This window comes from Lagopus leucura, unplaced genomic scaffold (assembly GCF_019238085.1).
Source record: "Lagopus leucura isolate 7727_CA_CO unplaced genomic scaffold, USGS_WTPT01 Super-Scaffold_73, whole genome shotgun sequence".
Lineage (NCBI taxonomy): Eukaryota > Metazoa > Chordata > Aves > Galliformes > Phasianidae > Lagopus > Lagopus leucura.
In genome coordinates, this window is record NW_024962252.1 from 21,598,211 (window position 1) to 21,610,269 (window position 12,059).

At 44.8% G+C, this 12,059-nt stretch overlaps 1 protein-coding gene across 6 annotated transcripts in view; it reads left to right on the forward strand.

Moving 5' to 3' along the window:
- The first annotated feature begins 8,688 nt into the window (after window positions 1-8,688).
- FAM135A (family with sequence similarity 135 member A) overlaps window positions 8,689-12,059 on the forward strand; it is an 80,859-nt gene continuing 77,488 nt past the window's right edge. For 2 of the 6 annotated variants that reach the window (XM_042880073.1, XM_042880123.1), the window contains exons 1-2: window positions 9,009-9,090; window positions 9,516-9,655. The gene's annotated coding sequence lies outside the window, so the exon portion shown is untranslated. Of the gene's footprint in view, window positions 8,775-9,008; window positions 9,091-9,358; window positions 9,656-10,239; window positions 10,258-12,059 lie in introns of those variants that run through there. The other 4 variants (XM_042880081.1, XM_042880091.1, XM_042880095.1 and 1 more) reach the window with 4 other exon arrangements.

The following is a 12,059-nucleotide window of genomic DNA, read 5'->3' on the forward strand; positions in this document are numbered from 1 at the left end:
CCTTCTCTCTCAAGCTCACTTTGGTCCCCATGCAAATTATGGAAGAAATAATTTGAACTGATAGCAATGAGAACAGCCTTTAGGTTGGGGCTGCATGGAAGGACTGGTTGGAACGTATCTTTGCAGAAATATCTTTCCAATTTTGAATGTATACCCCATGTTAAACGAGACTCATAGCGCACAGCACTGAAAGGACTGTGGCTTGGTTCACATTGCTGAGAATGTGCTGGATTTCCAAAGAGATATTCACCAGCAGCAGTCCTGAGAGACACATTAATTCAGTGTACACCCCAGTAAGTTATTTCCATCAGTGTTAGCTCACAGATCTCCTCACCACAGATTAATAAGTAGTACAGATGCATCTGCTAATTATCAGTCTTCTAATACTTCTTTACCTAATTCTTCCACTCATACAAAGTTGCCTTGGTACTTGCCTTGATACCACCATAAGCCCCCAGGTGTGTGGAGCTGACAATGGACAGTTCAGTGTTGCACTTGGCAGAATTAAAACCATGTTTTTGTTCTTCCTTGGGTGTCTTCAGGTCACCTTCTAGCTAAGCAGTTGCATGACTTTATTCCTGGGACTCCATACCAGTGCACAGGATGGACGGACGTCAGCTTGTAAATGAGCATCATTTTGATCTGATTTAGCAACAGTTAGTATTAATTAGCAGAGGCAGAATATGGTTTTTTAGGTGTCTGGCTTGTGTATAGTTGGGTAGTTTTGCAAGCATTCAGAAAGAGATCTGTTAATGCAAACCACACTATACTAACTGCGTGAAGCCTGCAAAGAAATAAACACATCTAGAAACACCTGAATGTGACAGACTGTGTATGTAAACTGCACCAACAGGTACTGTAATTTGCAGAACCCCTCCTGCAGAATCTCTGAGAGGTTAATGACAGCTTTAGGTCTATAGCAGCAGTGAAGAAAGGCACCTGCTGCTGGTTCTGTTGCTCTGAGTAACAACCATGGTGGGAAGAGCCAGGGTACGGCCCATTTCAGATCCATCTGCTTAGACTGAAATATAACAAAAAGCTTAAAGCCAACGTCTGGGTAACCACAAAGGGGCAGAAAAAGGACTACTGTCTCATTTAGACAATAGTAAAAGCTGTCATATTGCCTGGATCCCTTTTGCTTACTTGCAAAAATATATTTTCCATAGTACTATTTCAATCATCAAGAAGTCATGTGTGAATTTTAAAAACTGAACTCATGGACGAGTTTAATGTGCTTCATAGCTTTCTTGGATCTGGGGTTCACATTTTCCAGCCTAATTTTGTAGACATTTAGTTTACTTAGATCTGGCACCATCTAAAACGGTGTGTTTATATTCATTTTTCTAGGAGACATGGCATTTAACAGATTGCATGAGACTTATCATGAAGTCATGAAAAAGAATACTTTGTAGCAGACATGGTAAGGGACAAGGACTTTTCTTCCATTTTAATTGTTAGTTGCAAAACTAATCTTGCATTAGAACTACCAGAAGAACAGCACAACAGCAAAATTTTAAGAACAATCTGCAAAAGACTTGCATTTGTAAGCAATAGTATTTGGATGACATTTGGTTTTGGCAAGCATTTCTGATGCTTTAAAGACACTTCTTCGAAAAATAAATGGGCCTTAGAGCTTTCCTCTCCAGCAGTTAACTCATCTGAAATAGCCCAGGAGAAAAAATAGTAATGTGCAATTTTAAATAAAAAAATAATTCACAACTGTTTGCTTGTAGAAACCTACATTAGCATGTATTTTTTTAAATACAACTGTACCATAGGCTTGAGGTTACCTACAAATTATCCTTTCACTCCCCTAAATTAGAAAGGTCATTGTGCGAAAATGTTGTAAGAAGTTTAAGACAGGCCAACAAAGGTATGCAGATGGTTACCATCAGCTCTTAAAACAGTTACACTAATAGAGTTATAGAAATTAATTACCTGAGGCCTACACTTTCCTTCAATACTTTTTTTTGTTTGTTTCAGTAACAGCTGTGGTGATCTCTTCTACCAGCTCTGTAACACAACAATACAGGACTGAAATTCTTTAAGCTCTGGCCTCAGGGCTACATTACAGTACAAGTCCTTGACAAACAGAGCAAAGAACTGAGCAAAACGTGGTTAAGCCCCCCAAATTTTATTTCCTCTCTTTTCTTCATGCTTATCACACCATACCTCTCTCATCTTTCCAAGCTTATTATGAACGGAGAGCTCATTTCAGCCATCAATCACATCCTGCAGAAAAGTCAATTTGGATTTATTCTATTGCTGGACTCCCTAGCTCTCAGAACTATCTATATAAGGTTATTTAAAAACAAAAGGAAAAACAAAAACAAACAAACAAAAAAACCAACTCATAAAGTACGAGCAGGTCTCATATTACATAATCAGATAGAAATATGGAAAAGATACTGTGTGGACAGAAAATGATAAAACAGCATCTAGTTCCAACACCTGCTGTCAGCAGGGCTGCCCCCCACCAGCTCAGCTGCCCAGGGCCCCATCCAACCTGGCATTGAGCACCTCCAGGGGTGGGGCATCCACAGCTTCTCTGGGCATAATACAGAACTGAGAAAGCACAGTTGGTGAAAAGCATCTAGCTGAATATTTTAGCTGTTGCTTTTAATATTTGGTTTGAATTTTCAGTTGTATTTCAGAAGCAAAGCCAAGCAATCCATTAATTAAACTTAGTAATGATAGCTAAATTAAGAAAAGCAATTGGCAGTGAGAAAGCACAAAAATGATCCAGATAAATTATGTATATGGCTGGCAAAAATAAGCTAAAACCGAGCTCAGAAAAATGCAAGCAAACACAGCAGAGAGAAAATACTCCAAGATGTCTTGGAGGTGGTAATGGATGGACAACAGTTCACAAAGCAATCATTTCATACTGTGGAAAAGCAAATAAAAAGCTGGGGGCTCGTGACTCGTCCACACAGATTGGCCCATCAGTACGTACTGTGGTCTCCCTCCATCTGGCACCAGTAGAGCTATAGCTCAAGTGTGACATTTTGTTCCATATCAATACTACAGACAAATTACAAAGAATTTTAAAACAATCAGGTTAACAAGTGGGAAGAAATGGTAGTCCTCAACTTGTGCAGCTCAACACGATGATGAAAAGTGATGTCCAGTGGGAACATAAATATTCACCATATCCTGAAAAGGACAATGGGCTACTGCCCACTTAGCCACTGCTAAGTGAAGCCTAGGAAAAAGCAGAACGTGATTTGAACACGACAAAATGCTTCATGTTAAGGTGGGATCTGTTAGGCTGTGGAACATCCTTCCAACAGCCAAGCCAGAAGGCTCCAATGCAGAAGCATCTTAGCATGTGACCTGGCCACAGAATTAGCGATGGTTATTGCCAGCAGAATCTGGCCACAGGTGCCACTGACCCAACGGGGACATTGCCCTGTGGGCCAGAGGCACAAGCACCAGGTCCTTCTGGTGACACAGTCAGACAATGACCTGCAGAAACTTACTTCCAGAAACTCTGAGGAAGAGACTAGCAATGCCCTGAAAATAGGGTACTTATGGTCATATTACTGTTCAACTTGCTCTGAAAGCACTGTTGTTGCCATGGAACATGAATTCATTCCCATTTTGCTGCTCTATCAAAAGGACAAAAAATGAACCTGTTAGGTGAAGGTGTGGTTATTAACTATTACTTGAATTAGGTATTTAGGTTTGATACACCTCAATTTTCTGAATAGCAATGACAATGCAGTCATATTTCCTGTAGTCTCTCAGCACTAGACTTTTTGAAGCAAATTTTACTCTCTTAAACTGTGGCTAAGAAACTCACAATTTTAATTTTTTTTTAACATCTCCTTCCCTCATTGGTTTTCACTTGATGAGCACTAATATAACATAGACTGCTATGCCTTACCAATGCATAGCTGGGACTCCTGGAGTTCTTCCTTGAAATATTACCCTTGTAAATAAAAGCAAAAATAAATGCGGTTTTCCCTCTAGAATCTCTACCCGGAGATTTCTACCTGACTGCAGCTATTTCATTCCTACACTCTACAGACTATATTTCTTCCTGTCTCTGTTCCTGAAGGATAATTAACGTTTTGTTATAAATCTTTATTTCCTGTGAGTCTCACACTGCTGTCTTCTTGTGCTTTCTCTCCTTCTGTTTTCCCTTCCAAATGTACTACCACTTTCCCCTCTATACCTTCAGCTTCGTATTAATCAATCTCCATGAGTTAATTCTGTTCCGATCTTTACTTGCATATTTCCAACAACTAACTTCTGTTCGTTCCATTAAACCTGTGCTGAGAACCTCCTGAAGGTCCCTTATTTTGACTCAGTGCATCTAAACTTGAATTATGTTTGCTCCCCCTGAAACCACTGATGATAGCAGTGGTTTGAAGGGTTCCCTATATCACTGTTCACACTCTGCACTAAAAAAGCAAGTTCCTTATATTCTTTCAGAATGCAAGCAGAAGCTAACTACAGCATCGAGCTCCCTGTTTTGAGCAGCATTTTGAGAGCTTCTGCTGATAAGTGAAGGTTGATCCTTTAAATTCTGTGGCCATATTTTTACATCAATACTTTCTGTATAGGATTCTTCAGCCAAATTGACCAAAAAAAAAATTGTATTATTTGTCATATGAGGAAGCAACAACTGTTAAAAAGTAGCTTCTAACCAATCTTCCGTGAATCCTATATAAACTGTAAACATTTATTATGGAATAAAGTTTAAAAGCTAATTTTAGACTGTACTCATCAAATTCTTTTAAGTAAAAGAATGACATCTCAATTGTAATGCTTTCTATTTTAGTAGCATACTAGTGTAATTACGATTTTGCAATTCTGTGTTCCAGTAAGAACTCTGAAATCCTTTGCAGTATATAGAACTATCTTCTCATTCACTATTTTCAACACAGAGTTATCAGAATGTTCTCAAGATGTAATTAGTTTCTATGTTGTCTCATGATTAAAGCCATTACAGAGGATGTTTCGCACAGTTCTGTTATCTGAAAGCGAATAGTCAGTGCTGTGCATCCTGTATCTGGGTTTGGGGAACACAGCCAAATCTGGCAGTTGTCTAGAAATTCATTTTCACCAAGCAGCTGAAAGCTCATTCAGCAATTTTTCTGTATTTTGACAGCAAAGAAGTACAATCAACAGCTGCTTCTCTGACAGGAATCGTTCCCCCAGTCAGACTTACCCAATTTTAAGTCCTAGACACAATAATACATGAACCAGCCATGCAATGTGAAGTCAGCTTGAAATCTGTCAATCTTTATCATCCCACTCTCTGTTGAATTTTTTATTTTTGTTTATTTTGCTGAGATTCAACCTCTCCCTTTGTCCACTCACATATTTCTGTCTGACCTTATTTTTCTCCAACTCTTGAATGGGCTCCTGATACACCCATCACTTGAGCAGAAGAGTGAAGCAGAAGGGCAAAAGCTTGCTTGATTTTCAATACAAATACAGACAGTGAAAGCATTGTTTTTCCTTCTCCAAACTTCACACATTCTTCCAAGGCTTACACAGCTCCATTCTGCCTCACTTGCCTTTCACTGTGTCATTCTGTTCCCACCACATGCTTGCTATATGACACATCAGAGCGCTGCAGAGATGCCTGAGTTCTTGCTGGTCAAACCAGCTCTGAAACTGGAAGCAGCACAGTTGCTTTTGTGCAGCATTGCATCTTGGTTCAGTCCTGTTTCTCAGTTCAGCTGCTGGCATTACACAGCATTTCAGTTCCCAGTTTGGTCACGCAGTGCCTGAGCTTGATGCTAGCTTGAGATACAAAGCAGTGTGAGTGCTGCACCAAGCCATACACTCACGTTCATAAACCAGGAACTCTTCTTTTAATGAGATTCTGGTTAAGTAAAAATGCTCAGAGAGAAGTTTAGCTTTTAGTTTAATTGCCCATGGGGGAAAAAAAAAAAAAACAAAACAAAACAGTTTCTGCAGAATAAACTGTCCAGAGAAGCTGTGAATGCCCCATCCCTGGAGGTATTCAAGGCAAGGCTGGATGGGACCTGGGCAGCCTGATCTGATGCCTGATTTAGTGGTCAGCAACCAGCCCGCAGCAAGGGGTTGGAACTAGGCGATCTTCAAGGTCACTTCCAACCCAAGCCATCCTATGATTCTATGAAAATCACAGGAGTGATCCACTAGGGTCTCCTGCATTGTACCTAAGCAATGAATTATTTCTAGACCTCTCTATGCTAGTTATTAATGAAGCTAATCCATAACTTTCAGACACACATATCTAAATTGTAGCGCTTAACAGTGTATCCTGTCTTGAACTGGGGTGTTCATTTTGTAGCACCTATACTTTAAAAATCTCCTGGAATACAGGCAATTTCATGTAGCAGTCTCAGAGAGCTGCTATTCCAGAAGGTTCTCTTAATTTCGAAGAGCTGTCACAGCACCCTTCTTTACGTGAGCAAGCAGGGAGATATTACAAAGCCATGTGGGAGGCCAGGAGACCCCATGCATATGACAGTGCTCATTGTCACATAGAATGGAAGGACGCGGTCAGCAACTGGGCTGATTTGGGATTGATCTTCACCAGTGGATTTTGGTGAGGAAGCAGCAGTACATCAGATTTCTCTAATGGGAGCTCTGCCATTTATGGGAACAAGCTGCCAGTTTTCTGCTTTTATCAGGGGAAAAGACAGTTGCCAAGAAATGTGTCCTCCACTTGATAGGGAAGAGGCCTGCTAGATATATTTTCCTTATAGCAGAAATTTCATGAAAGATATATTAAAGAAAAAAAAAAAAAAAAAAGAAAGGAACTGAACAGTAGTACTGAGCCAGATAAGTATGTATCTGTGGAAATACATAAAACAAATCCAAGCTGTCAGCCTGACCTTGGACTGTTCAGAAACCAGAACACCTCCCACAGAATTTGGCTCAAGAGCCACAGACACTACCTGGCGCTGAGCACCTTTCTGTATAAAAATGCCATACTTACGACACAAATAAGTTAGTGCTGTGCCTCGCTCTGGTGGCTCCTTTGGCCTGCCAAGCACAGACAGGTTGAGTATTGGTTTGGTACTTCAGGGCCAACTCTGCAGGACTGCATAGCAGTTATTCGAGCCCATCCCAAAATAATACTCGTAAATAAGCAAAATGACATTGGTGTGTTTTCAAGTTCAAGGATCAGTACCAATGCTTTAGAAACTGCCTTTATAAGAAGCTTTGAGACACGCAAATGCCCTGATAAATCAGATGCAAGTTTAATTTAAATCATTTCCCATCAGCTGAGATTTCTTTTATGAGAATTAAATTTCCAGACAGCCACGAGTTCAGCTTGCAGCGAGCAAGGTTCTGCATGCAGCGATAAGAACAATCCCAATCAGTTCACAAAGCAACAAGCAGGTACTGGGAACTCAGGAGGACTCCTTGCAAAGACTCAGCACAGCGCTGTGATCCTGTCCCTCTGTCCTGTGCCCAGGCTGCCTGCTTTGTTATCTTGTGTTGGCATTTTTGGATGCAAAGCTAATTGATAGAGGTATTAATGAAAGAAGCATATGAAAAGATGAGTAGGTCCACTTGATCAACCAGAAGCTGCATGACTGAAAGGCGCTCCACAATCAAATGAATGCCATAAGCAAACCTACTGCTGACAGCCTGCTTTGTCACTTTGTCACTCTCCTAACAGACTTCTGCAAAACAGGTTCAGGTCTAACTTTCAGAGGGGAGGCCACCTTCTGAAAAACTATCTTTAAGCTAAGATGAAAGTTTTCTTCTCATTCAAGTTTTTTTTTCTTAATTTTTTTATTATTTTTTTTTTCTTCTCTCCAGGGGAAGGCAAACAGATAGAAGGCAAAGAAGAAAATGAGTTTTCTTCTCAGACAGCCAATCGTTTCAGTTCAGAGAACTATTGAAAACAACTGATTCTCAGGCTGCGTGCTGCACTTGTTAATGGGAGACTGAAGTACACAGCATCTCTCCCCCTCTGCGTTAAGACAAGTAGCTTCATCACAGCCCATTTACTCGTGTTCTGCTGTGATACACTGCCAGAAGTCTCACAAGAACGTTGCCCAAACAGGGCTTCAACCAACCACCACCGGCTCGCGTCCCGTACCTCAGCTGCCCCCCGCCCACCCCGTACCCTGGGGATCCTGAGCCCCGCAGAGCTGCCCACAGCAGGGAGCCCTTCCCGCTCCCCGGCGCGGTCCCGCCGGGGGGTCCCCGGGGGAATCGGGCCCCGGCGGCCGAGATAGGGCCCCCGGGAGGCTGAGGGCCCACCCGCGAACCGCCGGCTGCCGGCCGCTCCCCTCGGCCCCGGCCCGGCCCCGCGGAGCCGCGGGAGGAGCCCGAGCCGAGGCCCGGCGGGGCGGCAGGGGGAGCAAGAGCCCGAGCCGGGCGCGGCGGCGGGGCTTCGGCTGCCAGCAGCGCCGCGGGAGCGACTCCTCGGAGCCGGAGGCGGCGCGGAAAGCCCGGCGGGGAGCTGGGGATGCGGCGGCGGGCGAGGACTCCGCCGCCGCCGGCTTCTGCCTCCGCCTAGCCGCCAGATTGTTTTTTCAGAGGCGGCCGCGAGGCTGCGGCACCGCGACCCTCCGTCCCTCGGCGCCGGGCGGCAGGAAGCGGCGCGCGGCAGGCTCCCGGCGGCCCCCCCTCTCCCCGCTCAGCGCCGGCGGCGCGGGCCGCTCCGTGAGCAGCGGGCGCCGGCGGCGGATGCCCGCGCTACGCCACCCCGCTGCTGCCGCGGCCTGGACTGCGCTGCGAACGGGAAGCGCGGGCGAGGAGGCGACGGCTGAGCGGCGGGCGGCGACGGCCGCTCCTTTCCGTCCCAGGTCGGTGCGGAACGGCGGCGAGGGGGGCGCGGGGCGACGGGCCGGGGGCGGCGGGAGCGCGGCGCGTTCCCCCCCGCTCCGCCTTCCGGCCCCTTCCGCCGGGATGCGGCCGAACGGCAGCCCCGCGCCCGCCGAGGGCATGGCGGGAGGGGAGCTTGTTTGTGCCGGGATCCCGCGGCCCCCGCGGCGCTGCTCCGGCCCGGCCCCTGCTGGCACGGGGGCAGGGGGCGGTGGACCCGCCTCGCCCCGCAGCCGGGAAGTTTCGGTGCCCGGGCAGCGCTCCGCCGCCGCTGATTGTTTATCGCTCCGAAAATAGGTCAGGAATAATTTCCACCTCGTTCCCTCGGTGAAGTGCCCGAGCGGCGGCCGCCCGGTCGGGTTGCCGCGCCCGCGCTGGGAAACGCTGCTGTCTGTCTGTCGGGAGCTGGAACGATAATTTTTATTTTTTAACGTTTTCGTGCAGTGCCGAAAGTTGGCGGCCGAGCGCTGGGAACAGCTGCCGGGTGTTTCCTGGTGCGGCCCCGTGGGTCCGGGCTGCTCAGCGGCCCTGGGAGCGGCCGGGCCGGGAGGGGGAATAACCCCGCAAAAGCCCCACCGCCACCCCGGCACCGTAAGCCCAGCACAGCGCTGGCGGCAGAACCTGCACGAGAAGCGAGTGCTCCGGTGCGGTTCTGCTGTGTTCCGGGAGGTTTTTAACGTTTTCCGTAGAACTTGCGTGAACACCTTATTGCGTGCTTATAGGTTACAAGCGTGCCGCTTGGAAGTTGCATAACATAGCCGATTTGAAGATACAATTTGTGGGATTTTCGGTCACATGAATGCTGTGACTACAGAGGTGTTCAGGGCCTTTGCTCCTTGCAGTGGACTTTTTTGATTGAAAAGTAAGCAAACTTTCTGTTTTAAGCCTTATCGTTGTATTAGGTGACTGGGTGTAAGTGGCCTTCATGTTTTAGCGGGGTTTGCTTTAAGAAGTGCAGCTGTCTAATTGCTGAGTTACGTGTGGGTAAGGCAAGCAAAAATTCGCACACTGCTTTTTGTTCTTTGGGCTAATCAGTAGGAAATGCTGCTGGCGTGATACACACTGCTCTGTACTGCTCTTTATTGCATTTCAATCACTTGAATGTCTTATGGAGCATTTTGATTGTGGAGAAGAAGTGCTTGGCCCTTGCTAAAGGAAAGCTGAGCTCTGTTGGAACGTTACGGCTTTTTCAGGATGAAAAAATGTTGGTTTGTGAAAGAGCAAATTAAGTATTTCAGCGTAGTTTGTATTGTTCTGTTCAACAGTTCTTTGCCCGTTGACACTGAAAATGCTGGTTTGCAGGTAGTGAGCAATAAACCAGGCTGTAGTTGGATTCTTACATATACTTAAACTGAATGCAAAAGAATCATCACCTTGCTCTGTTTCTTTGACTGTGACAGCCGCAGTGTGAGTACCTGCATCTGACACATCAGGGATCGGCTGCAGCTCTGAGCCAGTGCCTTGGTGGGTGCCTCTCATTTTTCCCTTTTTAAGTAGCATGGCTCAATGCATCAGCACTCCTTCACTAATCAGTAAAGATTATATTAGAACTCGTTCTTTGGTATGGTTTAAATTTGCTTGATGTGACACAGTCCTGTAAAACTGGTCATTCGCAGCAATATGTGAAACTACTGTATTAGTAAAATTGATTTGTTGTCTTCACTTTAAGCTATAGTAAGTATGAGTGGGCTGAGTAAGGTTTGATGCATAATCAGTAGTGGTCAAGTGAAGGCAGGAATCAAAATCTCAAAACTGTGATTCTGAGGAACTTGCCAGACAACCAAATACGTTTGTTGATTGAATCTAATTCCACTGCTGTAGAATTTAGTTCTGAGTTCAGCAAAAGCCCAACAATAACATCTTTTATTCTGTTCAGGCTGCAGAAGAAATAAGCCTCAGTGTCTGTTCTGAACCCACCAAAGCCCCCATGCAGATAAGAACAGTAGTTTTGTTCCAGATCTTGTCTCTAGGACTGTCTCTTGCATTTTATACCCCACAGAATAGTAAACATAGTTCCCAAGCAGAGAAGAGAAGATCAAAATTCATGCTGCTGGATTTACTGTCATTGCTAGTCCATTAAGAAAGACTGAGCCTCTGCTGGACTTGATTGTTGTGGTTTAAGATGTTAATACACTGTAACAGAATGTTCTGTATTTTGGTGCAAGGTCCTCTTTGACAGTGTTGACTATGCATGTAAGTGGCCAGGAGAGCGAATGCTGGCAGGAAGGTGGAGTGGATTGCTGTGAGTGGCAAGGTCTTGAACTACTGCAGGCAGGGAGGTGTGGGAGCCTTATCACAGCTCTGATTCTCATAGTACTGTTTCACGTTCTTGAAGAGAAGCTAAATGTGCCAGGCTGGGAGACAGGTACCTAAATGTTCATAGATGTAATGCTGAATGTTGATGCCTTTGTGTGTGGATGCTGTCCTGAACAAATGTGGAAGTTAAGCAGTTAACAAAGGTGGATCTTAATGTGAGAATTATAATAAATTGTTGGGAATTTTTACTACTGTTGACTGTTTCAATATTTGAAGTTGTTATTGATAGAAGCTGGTGCTTCTTGTTCTTGCTTGTTAAATGATTCATCCTCTCCTTTGTGTATTCTGTCCTGAAATCTTTTTGTTCTTTTGCATGCAGTGGTCCCCAGCCACTGCAGGGTAGCCTTGGTGGGAGACACTCTGTAGTTAACCAGGGTTGAAGTGCTGCATTTGCACTGTGTGGGATTTCCTCCCTCCCACTTTCCTCCTTATGGAAAAGTACAATCTCAGTAGTGTTTTATATTGCTTTCATGACAGGGGAGAGAAGTAGCATCTGTGTATCGACCAGTAATTGTTCACGATGGGTATTTATTCTGTGAGCCTGCTGCTGTATGTCAGCAACCTCTGACAGGGTGTTGGCTCAGAAAGCACATAGCCAAAGTGTTCAAGTGGGATACAAGCATGTTCCATTTCTTTTCTGGTTAAACTATGAACATAACAGTTATTTAATTATGAATTAGTCTTAATTTCATTTTTCCCTGCTGGTGGAAAAGCTTTGAAAATGTGACCTTCTAATGAAAAGTGTTTGGAATGTGTTATATGTGGTATATAGGAGCCTTCAAGACTTCGCGTCTTGCTGGTTTAAATCAGGAGGAGCAACAGACTGCATCCGATCGGTCAAATACACTCAAAGCTGCTTTTTTTTTTCCCTGTGGACTATCTACAATCGTACTGCTTCTGAGTAGATGCCATTTCTGCAGCAAAGCCACGCAAAACAGTGTTCTGCTAAC